General features: G+C 37.8%; 1 long non-coding RNA gene across 1 annotated transcript in view; it reads right to left on the bottom strand.

Moving 5' to 3' along the window:
- Nucleotides 1–3,789: 3,789 nt before the first annotated feature.
- The window catches only part of LOC101677631, a 61,058-nt gene continuing 41,360 nt past the window's right edge, over nucleotides 3,790–23,487 (bottom strand). Inside the window, exons 2-3 of the long non-coding RNA XR_001182227.2 lie at nucleotides 4,695–4,795; nucleotides 3,790–3,849 (exon numbers count right to left, since the gene is read on the bottom strand). This is a non-coding gene — a long non-coding RNA (uncharacterized LOC101677631). The remainder of the gene's footprint in view (nucleotides 3,850–4,694; nucleotides 4,796–23,487) is intronic.

Below are 23,487 nucleotides of genomic sequence, written 5' to 3' on the forward strand. Positions count from 1 at the left end.
TCTTATCAGTGTTTCAATTTTCTCAGTGAAATGCCATTATCTGTGATTACAGACAGAGGACAAGGTTTGGGAGGTTTGAGGAAAAGGGACTAATATAGAAGAAGTAGTAAAGAGGAGTCTGTGCTAGTCTATGAAAATTCAGTATGTTTGCCAGGTAGCATTAAAAACCCACTGAGGGACACCTGGGTGGCTCAGTTGGTTAAGCCTCTGCCTTCAGCTCAGGTCATGACCTGAGAGTCCTGGGATCCAGTCCAGCATCAGACTCCTTTCTCAGCAGGGAACATGCTTCTTCCCATGCTGTTCAGCCTTCTCTTGCTCTCTCTGATGAATGAATAAACAAATTCTTTAAAAAAAAAAAAAAAAAAAGACAGCTAATGTTTGAGGCCATGAATTTAAAGTAGAACCATTCAGCATGTTTGGGTATTATTCTCTAGTCAGAGGAAAAATGTAAGCATGGAGCAGGCAAGGAGCTCTTTTTAACTAGGGTAGTGGCTTTTTCCCGAGTAAGTCAATGAAACAAGAGAGAAACAAAAGAATTGGGACAGGGGACAGAAGTTTCTATTAATGATTGCTCAAAGGACTAAATCCTGGTTAGAGTGCAGGATGCATTAAATTAATCTATTGGACAGGTTGTAATTATTAATTATGATATGATCTAGAGTAATAACATATGAGTGAGAGCTGAAACATGATATAGGACAAGATCACTGTAGGACACAATGTTGAAAGGATCATCAAAGGCCGCCTGGGTGGCTCAGTTGGCTAAGTGTCTGCCTTCAGCTCAGGTCATGATCTCAGGGTCCTGGGATAGAGCCCTACATTGGGCTCTCTGCCCAGGGGGTAGTCTGTTTCTCCCTCTCCCTCTGTATGCTCACATATTCTCTCTCTCTCCCTCCATCTCTCAAATCAATACAATCTTAAAAAAAAAAAAAATCATCAAGTTGAAGTTGAACTGAAGTAGAATTAAGGTAGGAATGGTGTTGGCAAAACACAGGTAATTAGATGCTAATATCTTTGAAAAAAGAAGGGAAACAACCCAGAGGTTGAGATAAAATCAAAATGATAGAAAATGAGTAATATAATTAGATGACATAAAATGTTTCTGCAGTTTGAAGAGGATAGAATCTGTGAAAGAAAGACTATCAATAGCTGAGTGAGCTAAATAGAGTCTCAAGGGGAAAACAGGCTTTTATTAGAGCAAAAAAATAAAAATAAGTGATTTAAATGTTTTGATAAGAGAGTCGTCACATATGAAATATTTGCTGATGCTGGACAGTGAATTCTAGAAAGCACAATGAAAATACTGTGCTTTCTAAATTATGGAAAATACTGACGCTAAGGGATGATAGCTAGTTTAGGGCTTCGCTTAGTGTCTGATGAATCAGAGAGAGATGCATAGGATTTGTCCTGATAGATTCAAAGTAAATTGTGTTGCTAATAATCTGAGTTCAGAGGTAGGAAGGATTAGGTGTCTGGAACTTTCTCTTAACTCCTCTTTATGGAATCTAGGAAGTATCCTGATGTGGGACCTGAGTCCCAAGGCTGTGTAGGGAAAACTATGGTGAAGCATGGTCTTAGTCACAGCATGTAGATTCACCTTTATGCCATATCGGAAAAGGGGTGAACTTATGACGATTGTGTTGACTCATCTTTGACCAGTTTTGTAGATTTCATAGGGAAGCTAGTTAATGAAAATAATCACCCTAAGCTGTACCCAATCTGATCTTCCATCCCATCTTTAAGCACATTATTTGAAACTTCTGAAAATAATTTAAAGTAAAACATTTTAGCATTTTAGGCTGCATCAAAATATCATGTGGTTATTTAACCTTCTACATCTTAATCTCCTACCCCTCTTTTTCCCACCTTCCTACCTACCTCCCCTGCCCCATACACACATACCATGAACCACTTACTCATGACTGCTCAAACTTTTCAAATCCACAATACACTTTTATTGGTCTGTGCTTATACTACCCTCTCAGCCAGAAATCTCACCTGCTGTCCTCTCATCTGCCTGATGTACTCTTACTCAGACCTTGTTCAAATGTCCCACCCCTCCTGGGAAGCCTTCCCAACATCAGTGCTCCATTCCCAGTCTTGTGCCATACTTCATATATACTACTCTATCAGAGCATGTAGCAGAATACTAACTATTCATGTGCTTGTCTTCCTTGCTAGATAGTGAGTTCTTCAAATTCAGGAAATGATACTGAAAATTTATACTATATTACAAGGACCTCAGTGCCTTGTTGAATTAAACTGAATAAAAGTCCTACTGATTATTTCAAAATAGGCAGTGTTGACCAAAGCTAGATTCATAGCAAGCTCATCCAAGCTTTCAAAAATGTGATTCATATTCACTTTTATTAAAAAAATAGCTTATTCACATTTCCAACAATATTTAAGGAAATAGGATTCATGAATTTTGTAAAGGGAACAATTTATTTTATCGGACAATGATTAGTTGAGTCATATCAGCAGTATAGCTGGAGTCAGTAAATTCAAGCTAGCTTAACAAATATCATTGGTTTCAATGAAGAATTAAAGGATAAAATTATACTCTATTATCAAGTGAAATACTATGCATTGAAATAACATAGATGAAACAAAAGGTTAATTGGAATTTAAACCAAACCCTGTTTTAGTAGACTAAATAAGCTTTCAATCAAAAGGTGAAATTCAGCATTAAACACTAAAATAAGTAAGTGTTACCATCTGAGACCCAAGCTTATAAAAGTATGATAAATCAGGTTAGCTTTAGTAGAATACAAACAACTTTGAAATATATAGGAATACAACTAGTTAAGGCATAGTAACAATCTGGTAAGGCACAGTTTACAACATAATTCAAAATATACTGGCCACAGAGTAAAAGCCTAAGTCAGATGCAATTTATCCGGACAGATGAATTAATAATACAATGTTAGCCCAATCCTGCTCAACTATGTAGACATCCCAGGAAGTTAGCCTCACATTTTAAAAGTTGCTTAAAACTGAGGGCACATATTGCATGGAGCACAGGGTGTTGTGCAAAAACAATGAATTCTGTTATGCTGAAAAGAAATTAAAAGAGAGAGTCAATTATCATATGGTTTCACTTATTTGTGGAGCATAACAAATAGCATGGAGGACAAGGGGAGTTAGAGAGAAGAAGGGAGTTGAGGGAAATTTGAAGGGGAGGTGAACCATGAGAGACTATGGACTCTGAAAAACAATCTGAGAGGTTTGTAGGGGTGGGGGGTGGGAGGTTGGGGGAACCAGGTGGTGGGTATTAGAGAGGGCACGGATTGCATGGAGCACTGGGTGTGGTGCAAAAACAATGAATACTGTAACACTGAAAATAAATTTTAAAAAAAGTAAGGAGAGAGAGGAAATACAACAACAACAAAAAAGTTGCTTAAAACTGAATTCAAGTGCAACACCCTGAAACAATCAAGTGGCTGCTGAGTGATAATAAATATAGATTTGAGGTTTAATTTTTAAATATGAGATTTTATTTGAAAATTGATATTCAATCTTTTATTTTGCTATTGCATTAACATGAAAGTTAGTGCATAATAGTGTCAATAATCTGTTTGAAAGTCAGCAAAAAGATTTGCAAGCTGTCAACAGGTTTAAGAGCTTGTCCCAGTCATACTGACAGAAGCAATTCACAGCCTTCTTTGCTGGACACTCACAGAATGCCCAAAGTTGACATGCTAGGAAATTCTATTTTTTTCTGAACCACGGTTTATCCCAGAAAATGAGTGCTTCATATTGCTGGGGTAACAAAACGGTGCAACTCACCTATGCTGCTTTTTCACCCCAAGGCAGGTGACAGAGATGGCATCTCCATCTTGAGAAAGGCTTGAGGAGGGAATGAGGAGACATTAGCATCCTTCTTAAGCAAGGAGAAATAAAAAGTTAACTGGTCTTCCCTCCCAGGAGAGAATAGCCTCCCAATTAGCTACTCCACTAACACTGTATTCCCCAAAAATGTAAAATTCTCTCTATTCTTTTAATCCTTCTGAAAAGTTGAAACTCCTCACCAAGTTGCAAATCATTAGCATTAAGTGACATTTATGAGGTCTTGATTTGCATAACTCTGTTGAAATTGTTAATAAAATCTAAGAACAGTGCTCTCCAGAATTACATTCACATATTAATTTTTTTAATCAAAGAAGGAGTCATATAGAGACAATGACTGCAATTATCCGATCAGTTGCTGCAATCAGCAGCAAAAACAATATCCTTGAATACAAACAGTGTGACCAAAACACCCAAAATTGAGTATCAGTAGTTTTATGTAAGAGTGAGAAGACACTGCCTGTTGTCCATCGGCCTGTATTTATAAAAGAATGTGTTAACAAAAGGAGACGGAATTGAAGAAACCCAAGGCATGTTAAATTAAAAGTCAGAAGCACCTGGTTTCTTAGAACCTCAAGCCTGCTCTGTACATACACCATGGCCTTCTCTTTCCTCTTGCTTCGACATAATACTAATGTTGCTTCCTAATGATGATTTATACACAAAATCATGGTGAACACTGCATTATCAAGGCCTATTGTAAAATTTGAGGCTATCACATTAGCAATTTCAACAAAAAAACTGCAGACTCCAGAATTCTGTCCAAAATACACACACACACACACACACACACACACACACTCACCCTGTAAACAGCCACGCTAGATTTCCTTCAAAAAACTTACTATTGTCGTAAAATGCAAGAGTTGCAATCAGTGATATTTTTTGACATTTCAGAAAAGCAGCCCAGTAGCATTCTCATCCAGGATGGTCAGTTCCATGATGCCTGCAGTGAAATTGATAGACGCAGAGTTCATAGGCCAATCTGCTCAACTAATGCTAGACTTGCCATGCGAAGTGACAGGGAATTGATATTTTCTACAGCAGCTTAGAGTTAGTCAATTAAGGAGTATGAAAAAATGGGAAAGACTCCTCTCATCCTATTATAGCTTATTAATTTTTGGCAGGTACTTGGACTTCCTACTTCTGTCTCTGCCTCAGGATTCCTAAACTCTGAGCAATGTTATTATTCCTTAACTATGATCTTCACTTGGAGAGCAAAGAATCTTCTGTAGTAGATAGCAAATTTGAGCTCCCCAAAATGATGTTGATTTAAGTTGCTATTAAACACACTGCTATTAGGTATGAGCACATACCTAAATATACTTCTAGTTGTTTTATTTTTGCCACAGGGAAATCCTGCAAATTATAATTATCATACAGAAACTTCATAGCAATGGAAAGTTTTCCTGGAGAAAGGAAGTACCTACCTGAAAATGTTACATATGAATAACCCCAAAATACCCTTTTTGCCAAGTTGAAGAATAATAGATTTGAGTTGTTATTCGAACAGTAAACATGATTCTCTAATTGATTTTTCTTAAAGTCTTACTAACATTTTATTGTAACAGATTTAATCTTATTTCTATGAATATTTCAAATGGAAATTATGGTTTATGCCTTTTCTTTCCTACTTGGTGGCAACTGATAGATTGAGTTCGAATTTTTCAACTATTTAGCAATTATTCTGCTGCTGTGCTTCATCACACACTGACAGAATAAGGTGGAATGGGGCATTAGGAAGCATGGATAACAAACAGATCTACTTTTGGAAGTGTTTAAATCACTATTAACCTCCAACTCAGCATTTTATAACAAACTGTCCCTCAAAGTATAATGGTACACATTAGTCTCAAGAACATACCAGGCACCTAACAACCAGAACTGAATAGATAATCTAGTTGAATTCAAAAATCAAACCCAAAAATATCTGTAGATACCCTCTGAGTAAGGCACTCTGGGGGATACAAAGGAGGCTGCGTACCTTAATGAGCTATTGCAAATAACTAGAATACAGGCTTCCACGTGATTTAATTAGAGTAGAGAGGAAACATTTAAAAAATGAGAAAGCATATTTTTTGGAACAACCAGAAAAGCATCATGGAGGATTTCACATAAAGACATAAAGAGTTTTTCTAGAGATCTGTTCAGACGGTAATTTATTTTTCAAAATAAATATGAAGAGAGGTAATTAAGATGAATAAATTAAAGTTCTTACAACCCACATAATCTCTTGGGCAAAAAATGGCAGAATCATTCAATTCTTGTATTTGATCTTCCTGTTCCTTATTTCCTACTAATACTACCCAGAGCATAGTGTTTTGTTTCCTTTTGTTTTTTCTTTTAAATCAAGCTGAATATAGTAGAATGGCTAAATATATTTTGATATATTTATATTGTAGAATATTAATAGTTTTGTAAAAGATAGATTTACAAGTGATTAGATGAATAAATTTCCAAAATAGATGTTGAATGGAGAAGCCAGTTGTAAAATGTTGCACACAGTATGATATTATATGTGTCATAAGCACTAAGGAAATCTCATGAGAACTTGTAATTTCATATAACTAAATCTTAAGCCCCTAATACTCAATTGACTGGAGCCTCTAGGCAATAACTGTAAACACCTGGGATTCACAAACCCAAGGGAGACATATTCTAAATTTTCACGATAGGATTCAATCCAGGAGTGGCATGAGAGAGTCAACAACTTTTGCAGAAGGAAGGATTTCAGGACAGGACTATTGTTCATTAACTTAACCTGAATACAGGATCCAGATGAGGCTATAAAGGTGATGGGATGGGGGGGGGGGGTGTTCCCTGCTCTGAGCATTCAGCTCGGCTACTACCAGGCACTCAAAAGGACACTGGCAATGCTCACTGAGGAACCCTAAGAGACTCAGTGTCCTGATGGAATCCTTCTCCATCTCGTTTCCACAATCTTCAAGTACACTGGCCCCCATGTATCCAAAGTAGGTTTTATCAAATAAAGTTATTGATATGAAGCAGCAGGAAAGGAGAATATTCAAAACTGTGCCGATTGACCAGCAATTACAAATATATTCTACACAAGACTAGTCCTGTGATTTTTTTTTTTTTTTCTGCTCAGAAGAGGTCCAAATTTGAAAAAGAGCTGCAAAAAAAAACCCAAAACCCTGTCTTGGAGAGTCACAATTCACATACATATTTAAATACATGAAAAGCTCTAAGAAGTCATACAGTAACAGAATCTGTTACACGTTGTTTCATTTCTCTCTAAACTCCACTGCCATATCCCTCTTCAACATATCTAAAGGCACCTAAGCCTCCATGTGTCAGAAACTGAATGATTATAGCTCCAAACTCGATCTTCAGGTGACTTCTGAAGTGTGCAAATCATTCATCAAAGGTGCAAGTCACAAAGCTCTCTCCCTCTCTATCTTCTATATACAATCCAACATCAAATCTATTAATTCTACACGCAGAAAGCCCCTTGCTTTTCTCAATTTCTGCCATTCCCATTGTAGTACATACCACATTATCTCCTCTCTGAACTCTGTTGTTGTTCCCTACTCAGTACTCCCATATATATTCTCTCTGCCCATATTCATCAGCTTGGCCGCCATAACAAAACATCACAAGCTGGGTGGCTTCAACAGCAGAAATTTATTTTCTCATGGCTCTGAAGATGAGAAGTCCCTGATCAAGGTACCAATAAATTTGTTTCCTGGTGAGACCTCTCCTCCTGTCTTGCAAATGGCCACCTTCTTACTTGTCCTCATGTGGCCTCTTTTCTGTGCGCAGGCTGAGAGAGAACTGTGATGTCTCTCTTCTTTTAAGGACACCAGTCCTATCTGATTAAGGCCCCACCCTTATAACCTCACTTAATCTTTATTACATCCTTTTAGGCCCTAACTCCATATACAGTCATATTAAGGCATCAACATATAAATTTGGCCCGACCAAATTTATGGGGTCACAATTCAGTCTATACCACCCACTTCTCCTCTAATACCTATACTACAACCTAAGTGTTATTTTAAAAATGAAAATCTCTTCTCTTCCAAATGTCTCTCTTTTTCAAAAATGGTCTTTAAAAATATCATAGGTGCTTTCCTCATTCTGGCATCTGCTTACCTCAGCAACCTCCCTTCCAACCTACCTTCCACTATAATGACCTTTAAATTTCTCACATATCATGTTTCTGTTTATGTGAAGTCCTCTGTACATGCTACTCCATTCCTGCATTGCCAATTTCCCTTTCCCCCCGGAAAGCTTCCCTAGCCCCCAAATACTCCAAAACTATACGACACCTCCTAGAACAGTCTATGTGTCCTATACTTCAAGTACATTGCAATGCTTTCAGTTATGTATTATAGATTTCTGTAATTAGTTAATTAATGTCTTAGTCCACCTGGGCTACTATAACCAAATAGACTAGGTGGCTTATAAATAACAGAAATTTATTTCTGACAGTTCTGGAGACTGAAGTCCAAGTTCAAGCACCAGCATGGTCGGGCGAGGACCCTCTTCCTAGCTCACAGCCACAGCCATCTTGCTGCATCCTCACAAGGTGCAAGGGGCTAGGGACCTCTGTGTAGCCTCTGTTATAAGAGCACTAATCTCATTCATAGGCTCTACCCTCATGACCTAATCGTCTCTTAAGGGCCCACTTCTATCACTTTTGGCACCAGGATTTCAACATATAAATTGGAAGGCAGGCACAAATATTCAGACCATAGCACTTAATGTTTGTTTTCCTTACTAGACCATAAGCAATATGAGGCAGTGATCATGTCCATTTTGCTCATCATTATATGCACAGCATCTTGCATTGTGTTTACCATGCATACTGTGTTCACACAGTAGGTAAAACATTTGTTTAATGAATGAATAAATGTACCCAGAATTCCTCTAATTTACTTGAAAAAAAGATTGCAAGACCTACTTACAAATATTCTGTTTAACTAATATTATGCAAAACACACTTTTGGAAACATACCAGTAATCTAAACTTCCCTGGGCTAGAGATATAAACTGTCAAATAAACCCATAGGAATTTGCATTCAAATCTAAAATCCACAAGATCACAAACCTGTGAATATGAACTAATAGCAGAATTCTTATTAGAAGAGTTATAGACATATTCTTGAAAATTTTCAGGTGAATTCTGAAAGGACGGACCTCTCTCCCTCTTTCTTTTCATTCAACTTGTGACCCTGTGATCAGAATTAAAGTCCAATTCCTTAGGTATAGTGACCCATATGTATGTGATTCAAATTAATTATGACAGGTTTACTTGGCTCTAGCAATAAATTTTTTATCAGCTGATTGCTATGAGTGTGTATGTATGTGGTTATGATGAAGGAAGGATGCATGTGTCTGGCTCCACATATAGAAAATTCCTGTCATTGCACTGGGGGAACGTTACAAATAAAATATATTTTCTGGAAATTCGGATTTGTGCTATCAACTAGTGGTTTTTACCAACTAATCTTAAAGGTCCTGTCAACTCTGAGATATTATAATCCTACTTTTTCATACTTAAGAATTAATACACCAAAAAGATGGATGGTATCTTGAGACCCTAGAGAAATATCATCAAGGATGTCTTTGGGGTGGTATCATCAAGGATGCCCTGGGTGGTACAGCTTGTCGGGCAGCTGACTCTAGACTTTGGCTCAGATCATAATCTCAAAGTCCCTCCTTGGCTTCATGTTGGTGGGGGGCGTGGTCTGCTTCAGGAGTCTCTCTCTCTCCCAGAGCCCCTCCCCCAGCTTGCTCACATAATCTCTCTCTTTCTCAAATAAATAAATAAATCTTAAAAAAAGGCGGGGGGCACCTGGGTGGCTCAGTGGGTTAAGCCTCTGCCTTCAGCTCAAGTCTCAGGGTCCTGGGATCGAGCCCCACATCAGGCTCTCTGCTCGGTGAAGAGCCTGCTTCTTCCTCTCTCTCTCTGCCTACTTATGATCTCCCTCTTTCTCTGTCAAATAAAAAATAAAATTTAAAAAAATAAAAATGAATCAACAATAGTTTTAAAAAAAGGATGTCTTTGAATAGCAAAGGTACTAGAAGATCCATTACATAAATGACAAGAGAATTATCATGCTCCCACCGTATAGATAAGTTGAGTTGCCTGATGTCTAATTCCATAATACTAATACAAACTCTATTGTTCCAAATTACCTAGTTCATTTAAAAGGTAGCAGAAAAAATAAAGACTAAAAGTCCATGTAAAACTATGAGTCACTTAAACCAACTTATGATATATTATTGTCCCATATTGAGTTAGGTGATAGAGAAGTCTAGAAATTAAGATCATAAAACCTCATTAATTTGTTTTTCCAAACTAAGGATAATTTATATTCAGTTGATTATAAAGTTTGCTTGTATGCAATCCATCAGAAAAAAAAAAAGGCTTGCTAAGCAAATGAATATCATATACAAGATTATAGAGATAATGTTTATCCTTCTTAAGTCAAACTGTTCAAGTACTTAAAATCATTTGCATATAAGCAATTAATATGCTCAATATAAGAGGTGGTTATGTATTCATTAGAGTAATTCCTGTAGGACTGCTACTTGGCAAGTCGTCAGTGTGATTAAACATAAATTATATTATATATAATGGTTGAATACAACCATCAAACATTTAGAAAGTTCTTTTTATCAACCAGTTAGTAGCAGATTGTTTCATTTCATTCTTTCTAAATTCCTCATAAGTAGATGCTTATTTAGTATCCGATCAGATACTATATGTCCCATATATTTCTGAAGAATAAAAGTTCCGATTTCTCAAAACATTCCTTAATTCTGAACTTTCAGAAATTCATGCTGCCTTTCTCTACTAACTTTGATCTCCTCTTCCCTGACTTGGACTACTGCAGAGGTCTGGGCCAAAGCAGGCACTGTGGCAAATGGAGCCTCACTTGGGCACCCCCTGTTCAACCAACAAATCTGTGCAGCAAGTTGATGAGATTATAATCCAATGTGAGGTCACCTCAGTCATGGGAAGATCTTCTAAATAAGATATCCATGGAAAGCTTTGTGTCATCTACCTTGCTCGAAACACTGTCTTAGTAAAAAAGACCTTGGATGCTCAGTGTAGGTTAAACTTTCATGCAAATCCTCAGAATAAGTTAATTACAAAAGAGAATGATAGGTATGGAAAGATATGGCTAAGACTGAAAACAAATCAGAGGGGCTCTAGAAAGAAAAGCAGGAAGTGGTACTAAATCTAACTAAACACGTGCCAAGCGGCTATGAAGCTTTTTGATCTTCCCTCCTTCTTGACTTCCTTCCTCAAAGATAAATTATCTCTCCCCAAAATGGAAATTGTGCTGAGTCTGTAACATAATGATGAATGAAAGCCCCACAAAAATTGGTTTTACATCACAGAAGAGAATAGACTCAATGAAAATTTTGTGTCATAAATAAAATTTGTGGAAATGACTTGCAAGTTATAAATGCAAGTATTATTATTCTCATCCAGGGGACATTCAAGAATTCCTAAGTGTTCCCTAAACTTTTAATGCCTTTCCTGTCACTTATCACTGACAGATGCCACAGGGCATTTTGTCTAAAATTTAATAAAGTCAATGCTCATCATAAAATCAATTAAAATGCAAGCAGCCTGCAGGCTGACTTCTTCCCTAGGTGATGAAGATGGCATGTTCTTCTCAGACCAAGTGTGCCTTTGTGTTGAGAAGCAATACTCTTCAGTTGTGTGTAAATCAGGATACCATCCACCATTGTCACGGAACACTAATTAGTTCTTCTGAGCAGAGTCCTATGTCAACTTCCATACTTACCTCCTCCTTCCCAAAACAACCAGGGTGGTAATGACAATACTGGTGTTTTAAAGGAGAAAAAAACTATGGGTTTTTAGTACAGAAGTATAACCAATGACTGCATATAAATGACACCTAGGGGAAACAATAAAATACCTGTGTTCTTGGTCAGAATGTTCACTGTTAATAAACAATGAAAGAATCTTAGACAACATAAATGTTCTGATGTGAGTATAAATCATCAATGCTAGATTACAAACTCCTCAACTAATATTTGCATAGCAATTAACATTTACAAAACACTTTTATATATATTCTCGTACTTGATATCAAAACTTATAAAGTTGTATTTTACTATTGGTAATTCATACAGAAGGAAAGAGAAACTAAAAGAGGACATACAATTTATTCAAACTTATGAAGCCCAGCAGAGGCAAAAGTGGGCTCAAACTCAGAACTTCTGATTCCAGATACTCTGTTTTCCCCCATCCACCCAAGCTATCTCTGATGATTCCACAGACTTGAGAAAATAATTTCAGGTAAAATGATTTCAAGCCCAGTAGGAGTGTGGTACTCTTTAGAATAAAGAGTTTAGTACTCTTAGAAGTCTGAGACTGAAAATTTCTGAACTGAAAATTTTGAGTGGGCCCACCCAGCATGAAAATATCAGTGGTAAGGCCTTTGCTTTGGGTTCAATTCCTCAGCATGGAAATCTAGGAACATAAATTGTATCTAGAATCCAAAATACTTAGGGTCTGTATTAAAATCAAAAGTGTTCTGCTTCTCTAGGCCTGGTCTAAGTGTTGAATTTGTAGCAATGCAGAATCGTAGGCTCCATCCTAGGCCTGTTAAGTTAGAATCTGCATTTTCACAAGGTCCCCAGATGATCCATATGCACTCAAAGTTTGAGAAGCATAGCTCTGGCCTAAATATCACTGGACTTTATATTCTAGTAGAGGCAGGGTCCTGCCATTATGGAAGTTTGGGAGTGTGGGCAAGATATCTCCTATTGTCATTAGATGTACCTCCAGATTCAGCTTCTCACATTATGCTCACATCTATGCCAGCATGTTTCCCCTCTTGAAGGAATGAGGCGAACACAGTGGTTGGCCAGAGCAATTAAAAGAGAAACAGAGGGGGAAAAAAAAAGAAGAAAAGAAAAAAGAAAAGCAAAACTGAAGCTAGGTGACTTGACACATTCTGCAACAAAACACTGAGGAGAGAGCATTAGAGAATCAGTGGAATATCTTATATATTAGGGGTACCTGGCTGGAACAGCAGGTTATGTGACCAACTGCTCAGTTTTTGATGAGTTTTGGCTCAGGGTCATGAGATGGAGCCCCCACATACCAGCCCAGAGTCTGCTTAAGACTCTCTCTCCCTCTCCCTTTGTCCCTCCCCGCTCAAATAAATAAATAAATCTTAAAAAAAAAAAAAAAGTAGTATCTTTGTTCAGAAACAATGATTTTTTTATTAATTAATTCCTTTATTATCAAAGAAGTACCAAATACTGTTAGTCCCAGCCTTATATAGTCCTGAAAATTAGCATAAACTAATCTGTAAGTACCAATAAAACATACTACATGAGTCGAGTCACCTGGAAGCTTCAGTATGTGCTAATATTTGTTACTGGAACTTATTTTAAAGACAACTATGATATACTTTTTAGATGACACACATTATTCTGAAATGTAATTTGCCTAAGGAAAAACAAGTGAGTCAGCAGCCTGCATCAGATTTCAAAAGTAATTCTGGAGATTTGTTCTTAGAATAATAGGGTTGTGGCTAGGAACAAAGTAGACATCTCACATTGCAAAGGAATCTGCAAATGTCCAGGGAGAGCACCAAGTCTAAGTGCAGCATGCCTTTAGGAACTGATAAAATCTGTGTCAAGACCCACAAGAACACCAACCAACTGGAAGGTCCAAAAGGAAGGGTGTTGTAGGTAACTCCCCATGTGACAGCTAGACCCCTACTAATACCCTACCAAGCCGATTAGCTCATCTTTGCAATCACTGAAACACATTCTAACTGGAACTATTCATCGTGTAAACAACATGGCCCAAAGGAAACAAAATCCTGCTTTAAATGTCAAATAAAAGGTCTTTTTTAAAGCAGATATGAAAGGAAAACAGTCCTTAGAAGAAGCCTTGACAATAGGCAATTAATGTTTATTTAAAGATTTTGAATGAAAAAAATCAATAAATCAGTGAAGTTATTGATCATTGCTACTCCCATGCCAGATTTCTATCCAGAGTCCCCTTTGGGGCTCAAATGTTAGGGATGTTTTTGCTTTGCTGTGATTTCCTTTTACAGCAGTGATGAGGTTCACAAAGTCAATAGTATGAAAAAACTGTTATCCTCCAAGCATTCATGCTGAAAAGGGTAACACACACAGAATATATGATACATATTTTTTTTTAATTGCAGGCAGTTGCAATGCACTGAAGTGGAATCCGTAATGCAGAAAACTCAAAAGTAAATTTATAATTGTCACAAAACATCCTACAGTGAAACAAAGCATGTGCCTTAAAAGAAAGAAGCAGAGCTTTATCTGTAATTGAAGAAAGGGTTGCAAGCCAGGGCACATAAATGGATCTTTAAGCAGTAGGGAGAGGAATGTTGATGGCACTACGGTCTTTTGGGGCCACATCAACACACAATTATCCAAGTCACCAGCTATCATATCACCTTAGAAAATATGCGATCCCTGCCTGTGTATATACAGTCATTTCTAAACCCGGTGTAAATCTTTCAAGAGCCAACACAAAAAGTCGAAATTGGAAAACTCTTAATATCAAGAAATGTTTTCTAAGAAGCTGCTAAGTATAAGGCACTCAGGAACATCAGTGGTAGAAGTAAGATATCTGCATTAGCCATAAGAGCAACCACATTCATGAGTACTTCTTTATGCCCCATTTAAATCACTTTTGAAATTACTTTTTGTTGGAGAAAATGATCTCCTCACTAACCACTTATGCATTTTTACATGAATCCAACTATATCAGTCACAGGATATTCCTTGTTAGATAAAGAATAATTAGTTCCTTTTCTAAAATGGATGCAATAATTCAAAAGAATAGTAGCCATCATTTCTTGGGGAAAAAATGAATTAGCAAAAGTAAGGTCTCTCAGCCAGAACTTTCAACATGTGATATTAGGAATGTGGTGGCCTTTGGTAAGAGGTTAGAGTTGAAATGGGAGGCAAAGCTTACCTGAATTTGCCAGAAAGAATGAAATGAGAGCACTGAGTATTTCCATATTCCAAAGCAGAACAATTATGAAGGCAATAAATTATGATAAAATGTGTAGCTCTGTGCAAGCCCATAAAAGCATGAAGAGTTGCCAAATGCAAGCAAGTTTATGATCCACCCTGGATAGTTTTCAGTCTCTGAAAATGATAGCTAGGAAATGCATACTTGTTGAGCTGAAGAAGAAAGAAAATGCCTATCCCTAAGGTTGCACATCGTATATTTAGCTCAAGTAGAGGAAATGATCTTATGGCAAAATTACCCCCCACGGCGGGGTCTCACATCACAGCAAACATTTTTATAAAGAAAACTGCTTGCAAATCTGTCAGTAGTACATCCAAGGTAAAGAAAATATACAAACCAGTAGCCCCCTCTATTTTTAAAAAAATGTTCATGTTCTCCTACCCACTTAAGCCCGCATGTTGCATCACCACTTCCTCATATCAGGGAGATCATTGGGAGGGAGACAAACCATAAGTGACTCTTAATCTCACAAAACAAACTGAGGGTTGCTGGGGGGAGGGGGTTTGGGAGAAGGGGGTGGGATTATGGACATTGGGGAGGGTATGTGCTTTGGTGAGTGCTGTGAAGTGTGTAAACCTGGTGATTCACAGACCTGTACCCCTGAGGATAAAAATATATGTTTATAAAAAATAAAAAATTAATTTAAAAAAAATAAATAAAATAAAATAAAAGGATAAAAAAAATATGTTCATGTTATAAGTGAATCGAAAAGGCATGAAAAAGAAGAGAGAAAGGAAGTCAAAATGAAGGAGGGGGAAATGACTCATTCATGAGTTCTTTAGTGCTCCCAGAGTTTTTAAATTAAATTCAAAATGAAAGTTTCCAAAATAAAGAAACGTCAACCCAAATCCTTGTTAACAAAAGTGAAAGAGTCTCTATTAAATAGTCAGCTTGTTATTTTTTTCTAAGTTTAATTTTATAGCTAAGAAGTGTGACCACAGAGGACGTAAACTTGAAATGAAAATAATGCATTTATTAGACGGATAAAGGTGAAGCACATTACAGCCAAAGACGATGACATTGCTAAAAGGAGGAACTCTGAAGTGATAAGGAAAAATGAACAGGGGAGGAGAAGAAAAGAATTGGGAGAAATGGAGCACGAAGAACATTATTTCGTGTAAATTAAAATTAAATGTAAAAGGATGACAGTAGCTGTGATCTCGTCAGGCTGAGGTATTTTGGTGGCAGACGGTAATATGAGAATTATAAGCAATTTGCAAACCACAAGTCTGCAGGCATGCACATTTCTCCTCTCCTGTGTCTGTTAATCAAGTTTGTTGTTTTTCTTTTTTTTTTTTTTTTTTTCATGGAGAAAAACAAATTCCAAAATATCAGTTTCATGAACCCCTGCCAAAATCAGGAACAGTTTGGTCCCTGGCGATGACATTCCCCCTGCAAGATGCAGGCAAAATTGGGCAAAAGATGCAATGTTTTTATGGTGCCTCCATCTGATAGCAGCATTCCTAGAGCCTGCCTTTCAGGCAGAATGCAGACTGCCCCTTTCTCCAGGCTGTCTCTGATTTGGCAACAGTCCCCTGACCCCTCTCCAGGCTTGTCAGCATCACAACTCTCCTTCTCTAGACCCATGTCAAAAATGGTCTGGCTCCATCTCCTATCCTCTACTAAGAGCTAACACATAGTGCTTGCTATATGCCAGGCATGTTGACATATATTAATGCACTGAAAATATGTCATCCTCAAAACCACCTGATGCAGTTTGCACTATTCTGACCCTCATTTCACAGATGTGCAAAAGATTATAATCTATGTAGGGAGTTTTCATTTTGTGCAGAGTGCAACAGAAAGCTTTTAATGGGATTTTAAGCTGCAGAGTGACATGATCAGATTTATATTTTTAAAAAACTCTTTTGTGGGAAATGGATTGGAGGAACAAGAGTAAATACAGAGAGACAAAGAAAAAGGCTATCATAATAGAACCATCCAGAAGGTGTGGTGGTTCCATGGTTGTGCCAGACATGGTATTGACATGAATGCAAGCAATGAACAAAAGGCAGGACTTGATGAAGACTCCCATGGTAGACAGTTGGGAAAGATTGAAAGAATGGAAAAGTTGAAACCAAGAGTTCAGTTTTTAATGTATTGTGTATAGTTGGTCTTAAGCCTCCACCCTAGTGTTTAATCAAAATATGATTTGATTGGCTCCAAGGTGGAAGGCAATAAGAGAAATATTTATGAATCTGGGAGAAAAGGAGACATTCTTTTCCAAGGCAGGGGCTCTAAAAAGGGAATCAGTTCTAGAATTCCCAGCACTGTGCAGTGTCCCTGGTGTAGCTATAATAGAACAAAGCTTGTTTCTGTAGCAGAGAGCCTGAGGTAGCCAAACCATGATGTCTTTTGCCCAGCCAGGAATGGTATGGGACAGAAGCCCAATGTCTCTGGCCCCTAGAACGGTGCTGAATATCTGAATGGGGAGTCCTGAAGTATCTTGCAATCATGACAAGCCCTCTCCCCACACCCCACCACAACCGAGAGCTTACAGCCAGCCTTCAGATGGTAACACCAATATCTCCAATGATGGGAGCACAGAGCAACAGCCAAAGGCCAACGACCAGACAGGATGAGTGACATCCTACTTTGTGTATGTCTGTATGAGAGAAAGAACAAGTTGCACCACATGCTTCCCTCAGATGCCAGAACTTGGGCCACTTTGAAGAAAACGCTGGGGAGGAAGAAAATTCAGAATTAACTCAGTTTACAACAGAAACAATAAGACAACGCATAAAGGTAACTCAGTTTACCTGAGTTATTATTTAACTAGTTACTATTTAACTAGGTAACTACAGTTTACCTGAGTTAAAACTATTACAATTAATGTGTTTTGCCTTGAAGCAGAATGTGGATTGATAAAGTTTCCTCACTTAAGTAAACTTACTTGGAAATTTCCACCAACTACAACAGTAATGACTGGTATTTATCCTTCAGTTCCCCCTCACAATCTTCTGGGAGATTCTGTGAGGTGCTTTACAGGGGGATACAAACATTCAATCCATAACACCCTCCTTTTTCTCCTTTTCTGCCTCTAGTGTCCCTGGTATATCTTTTAGATAGAATTTAAGTGGCAACTTAAGTATCAGTTCCTCATTTATTCACTTATCCAAAAAAATATTTATAGAAAGCCTATTATTTGCCAAGAGTTGGTTCTAAGTTGCTGGTAAAACATCAGAAAAGAAGAAAAATAAGATCAATAAGCAGTCATTCTAAATGTGAGGAGGGGTGGCTGGGATAGGGGAGTATGGAATAGATAATACAAAAGTAATCATGTCCTACGGTTAGAATAACACAGGTTATCTGATAGAGAACAAATGGGGAAGTATCATAGCTGGAGCTGCCTTAAACCAGAGTTAATTATTTACATCATCCCACTCTTTGCAACCTTAGGTAGTCTGATTTACATGAGAATGTATTATCATTGTTATTTAATTGTATCTCTATGTAAACTTGCCACTGCCATAAAACAAAGTTAGAAGTGCCCTATATGGAGCAGTATAATGGGTTAGAAAGGGTACAGGCTTCAATGTACAGACCTCTACTGCATTCCTATACACTTAATAATGAAGCAGGAAGGTTGCCTGGGTGGCTCAGTGGATTAAAGCCTCTGCTTTCGGCTCAGGTCAAGATCCCAGGGTCCTGGAATTGAGCCCCACATCTTGGACTCTCTGCTCAGCAGGGAGTCTGCTTCTTCCTCTCTCTGCCTGCCTCTGTGCCTACTTGTGATTTCTGTCAAATAAATAAATAAAATCTTTAAAAAAATAATAATAATGAAGCAGGAAAAAGGGAAATTAACAAAACAATCCCATTTACAATTGTACCAAAAACAATAAAACACCTAGGAATAAACTCAATCAAAGAGGTCAAAGACCTGTACTTTGAAAACTGTTATAAAATGATGAAAGAAATTCAAGACAATATAAAGAAATGTTAAGTTTCATACACTTGAAATGGAAGAATATTGTTAAATATCTACACTTCCCAAAGCAATCTACTCATTTAGTACAATCCCTATAAAAATACCAATAACATTTTTCACAGGATGAGAAAAAAGAATCCTAAAATCTGTATGGAACTGAAAAAGACCCCAAATAGCCAAAGCAATCTTAAAAAAGAAGAAAAAAACTTGAGGCATCACAATCCCAGATTTCTAGATATACTACAAAGCTATAGTAATCAAAATAGTATGGTACTAGCATAAAAGCAGACATAGATCAATGAAACAGAACAGAGAACCCAGAAATAAATCCACGATTACATGGTCAATTAATCTTCAACAAGAGTAAAAAGAATATGCAATGGGAAAAAGACAATGTCTTCAACAAGTATTGGGAAAACTGGACAGCTACATGCAAAAGGATGAAACTGGACCATTTTCTTTCACCATATACAAAAATAAACTCAAAGGGATTAAAGGCCTAAATATGAGACTTGAAACCATAAAAATCGTACAAGAGAACACAGTCAGTAATTTCACTAACACTAGTCATAGCAACTTTTTTCTAGACACAGCTCCCAAGGCAAGGCAAACAAAAATAAAAATAAACTTTTGGAAATACAACAAAATAAAAGGCTTCTGCACAGCAAAAAACAATCAATAAAACTAAAAAGCAACCTACCAAATGGGAGAGAAATTTGCAAATGACATCTCTAATAAAGGATCAGTATCTAAAATACATAAAGAACTTATACAACTCAACATCCAAAAAGTACATAATCCAATTAAAAATGGGAAGAACACACGAACAGACATTTTTCCAAAGAAGATATACAAATAGCCAACAGACACATGAAAAGATGCTCAATATCATTAATCATCAGGGAAATGCAAATCAAAACTACAATGAGAGGGTGCCTGGGTGGCTCAGGAGTTAAGTCTCTGCCTTTGTCTCAGGTCATGATCCCAGAGTCCTCGGATCAAACCTGCATCAGGCTCCCTGCTCAGTGGAGAGTCTGCTTCTCTTTCTACCCTTCCGCCCTGCTTGTGATCTCTCTCTCTCTCCCTCTCTCTAATAAAAAAATAAAATCTTCACACACACACACACAAAAACTACAATGAAATATCCCCTCACACCTGGCAGAATGGCTAAAAGCAAAAACAAAAGAAACAAGTGTTGGCTAGGATGTATAGAAATAGGAACCCTCACACACTGCTGGTGGAATGCAAACTAGTGCAGCCACTATGGAAAACAGAATGGAGGCTCCTCAAAAAATTAAAAGTAGAACTAACCTATGATCCAATAATAATACTACTGCCTATTTATCCAAATAATACAAAAACACTAATTCAAAGGGAAACATGCACCCCAATGTTTACTACAGTGTTATTTACAACAGCCAAATAATGGAAGCAACCCAAGTATCCATCAACAGATGAACTGATAAAAAAGATGTGGTTTCACACATGTGTGTGCATGCATACACACACAGAGAGGAATATTATTCAGCCATAAAAAAAAGAAGGAAATCTTGCCATTTGTAACAACATGGATAGGGCTAGACAGTATGATGCTAAGGGAAATAAGTTAGAGAAAGACAAATACCCAAAGACTCTATTGATATGTGCAATTTAAAAGACAAAACAAATGATCAAAGAAAAAAGAGAGAGAAAACAAGAAACAGACTTCTAACTATAGAGGACAAACTGATGGTTACCAGAAGGGAAGAGGGTGGAGAGTAAAATAGGGGAAGGGAATTAAAGAGTACCCTGATGATGATGAGCACTGAGTAATGTAGACTGTTGCTGAATTACTGTATTGTACACACCTGAAACTAATATAACCCTGTATATTAACTATACTGGAATTAAAATTTTTAAATATTAGTAATAATAAAAAAGAAAGGCTGTAGGCTTCAAGGTCCAAGAGATGAGTGTTCCGATCCCTGATCTGAATCTTGCTAGTTGTGTCCCTTTGGGTAAGTCACCTGACCTCATAAAACCTCATCTTACCTATCTGCAGTGTTGAGAATAGGAACACTGAACTCAAAGTTTTGTTACAGTTATCAAAATAATAATAAAATTAAATAATATACGTTTACTTAGTTTGATTAAAAAGTCTCAACTCATTGAACTATAAATCTGAAGTTGTTTTACCATTTTCCAAAGGAAAACCTATTCAAATGTCTCTTTTCAACCTCCGTTCCACCTAGGAACAAACTCCTTAAAGATCTCTGAGCCCATGCTTATACCATTTCTTCAGTTTAGGTTTAGTCTCTGAGCCCACGCTTATACCATTCTTAAGTTTATCTCATATCTTCTATTTCTCCCTCTTCTACAATAGCAAGGCACCCCATTAACTGACAGTGTTTGGGGTAGGGAGGAAGGAGGGTGGACTCCAGGTAAAGTACCGTCTGCCTAAGCTTCAGTTGCAGGTGGAAGTGGGGAGACATCTGCTCATGTGAGTGACCACAATACCTGGTAAATAATCCACCATTCTCTTTCCTTTAATTGTTGAGATTCTCTGTTGAACACTGGCTGCTTGTCAATTCCACCTCTGAAAGAGATATCCAAGTGTGTGGGCTCTTTGTAGGTTCATAGGAGTGATATCACTCTGCATAATCTCCTGGCTGGGAGACCAGGCTGAAGCTAAGTCTATTCCTTTCTGCTCAATACCAGCCTTCATTAGCAATGTTTTCGATACAAACAGGAAAATCACATATCCTTACTAAATGAGGGGAATAGAGTTGAGCCTGTCACTCTACTCACAACCCTGTCATCTCTCTCTTTCCTGCCCTTTCATCCACGCCCAGAACCATCAGGTGGTATGCTGGCTCAGTGGTTCAGCACCATTCAGGAAAGAGAAGGTCATCGTTGTAGACCTCATAGAAAGGGAAGTACTCAGGCATTTACTACCAACATCAAGGCCTCCCTGGAACCCACCACACTTAAGCATAATGTCAAAATCCTTATCACAGAGGTCTTCCAATCACTGCAAACTCTTACTTACACCACCACTCCAGCCATATCCCATGCCCACTCCACCCCTTGCCATCTGTATCCTTGCCTAACTTTGTCTTAAAGACTTTATTTTTTGAGGCAGAGAGATAGAGAGAGACCACACAAGCAGCGGGGAAAGGAGGACAAGGAGATTCTTCCCTGAGCAGGGAGCCTGACCCGGGCTCCATTCCTGGACCCTAGAATCATGACCTGAGCTGAAGGCAGATGCTTAACCCACTGAGTCTCCCAGGTGCCCTCTCACTATCTTCTTTATGATCATCAAATATACCATGCTATTCCTCACCTCAGTGTAAAGACAGATGAGAAGCATTCCACAGTGTGAGGAACACCGATGTTTTATGGTGGGTTTAAAGTAGGAAAAGATGGCAAAGGAAACAAGAGAGATATCCAGTAAGGAAGGAAGAAAACCAGAGCATGTGGTATGGCAGAAGTGAAGTAAGGAGAGTGTTTCTACATAAAGTAAGAGGTCAACTGTATCAAATGCCACCATAATGAAGCCCAAGAATTGGTCTTTAAATTCGACCAGGTGGAGGAGACCAGTGACCTTGAAATAAATGTTTTAGTAGAGTAGTGAGGACAGAAGTCAGATTGAAGTACCATAAAGGTGAATGGGAGATAAAGAACTAGATGATCTTTAAGATAATTATACTTAATAGAAGGAACAGTATTTATAGCACTTAAATTATGTTAATTTAAAGTGTACTTACTCTTTGCCAGACACTGTGCTTAGCACTTTACAAGCATTTTTTTCATGACTCCTCACTGGGACACATTAGGTGATGTCACTGAATCTAGACAGACTAAATAAATTGACCAAAAACATAGCTAGCAAGCTCTGGCTGACAGAATAACGGTCCCCAAAGGTATCCAGGGTCTAATCTCTGGAAATTGTAATGTTGCCTTATATGGCAAGAGGGACTTTGCAGATATAAGGCTCTTGAGATGGAATTATCAGCCTGAGTTATCCAGATGGGCCCTAAGTGTGATAGAATTGTCCCAAAAGAAAGAAGGAGAGAAACATGACACAGAAGAGAGAAGACAAAGTCATAATCTCAGCAGAGAGATCTGACGATGCTTTACTACTAGTTTTGAAGCAAGAAGCCCTCTGCCCAAAGACTACAAAGCATGCAGCTCTAAAACCAGGAAAAGCCAAGCAAACAGATTTTCCTAGCAGCCCTGAACTTCAGCCCAGGAAACTGCTTTCAGACTTCTCATCTCCAGAACTGTAAGAATAAATTCCTATTGTTTGAACCCACCAAGTTTGTGGTAATTTGTTATGGAAGCCCTAGGAAACTAACACATATGTGGCTGTGATTCTTTCTCTAATACAATTCCACAATAAATTGAAAGATCAGACATATAAAAAATAAGGAGAAGGCAGAAGAGGAAGAAAGAAAGAAAAAAGGGAAGTGAAGGAAGTAGAGAGGAGGGGAAAGGAAAGGAAAAATGGGGGAAAGTTAAGAAGATAAGAGGATAGGGGAGAATAAGGCCCCACATATTCTTGAAGTGACATCACAACTGCCCACAGCAACCTCACCTCAGACACAACTGGCCCAACCTGAGTCAGACTGAGTTGGCACTTGGCCCACAGTCCAGAGTTAGCTCTAGGGCATAAAATCACAACACA

The sequence above is a fragment of the Mustela putorius genome, unplaced genomic scaffold (genome assembly GCF_011764305.1).
Source record: "Mustela putorius furo isolate JIRA1106 unplaced genomic scaffold, ASM1176430v1.1 tig00003834_pilon_pilon_pilon, whole genome shotgun sequence".
Classification (NCBI taxonomy): domain Eukaryota; kingdom Metazoa; phylum Chordata; class Mammalia; order Carnivora; family Mustelidae; genus Mustela; species Mustela putorius.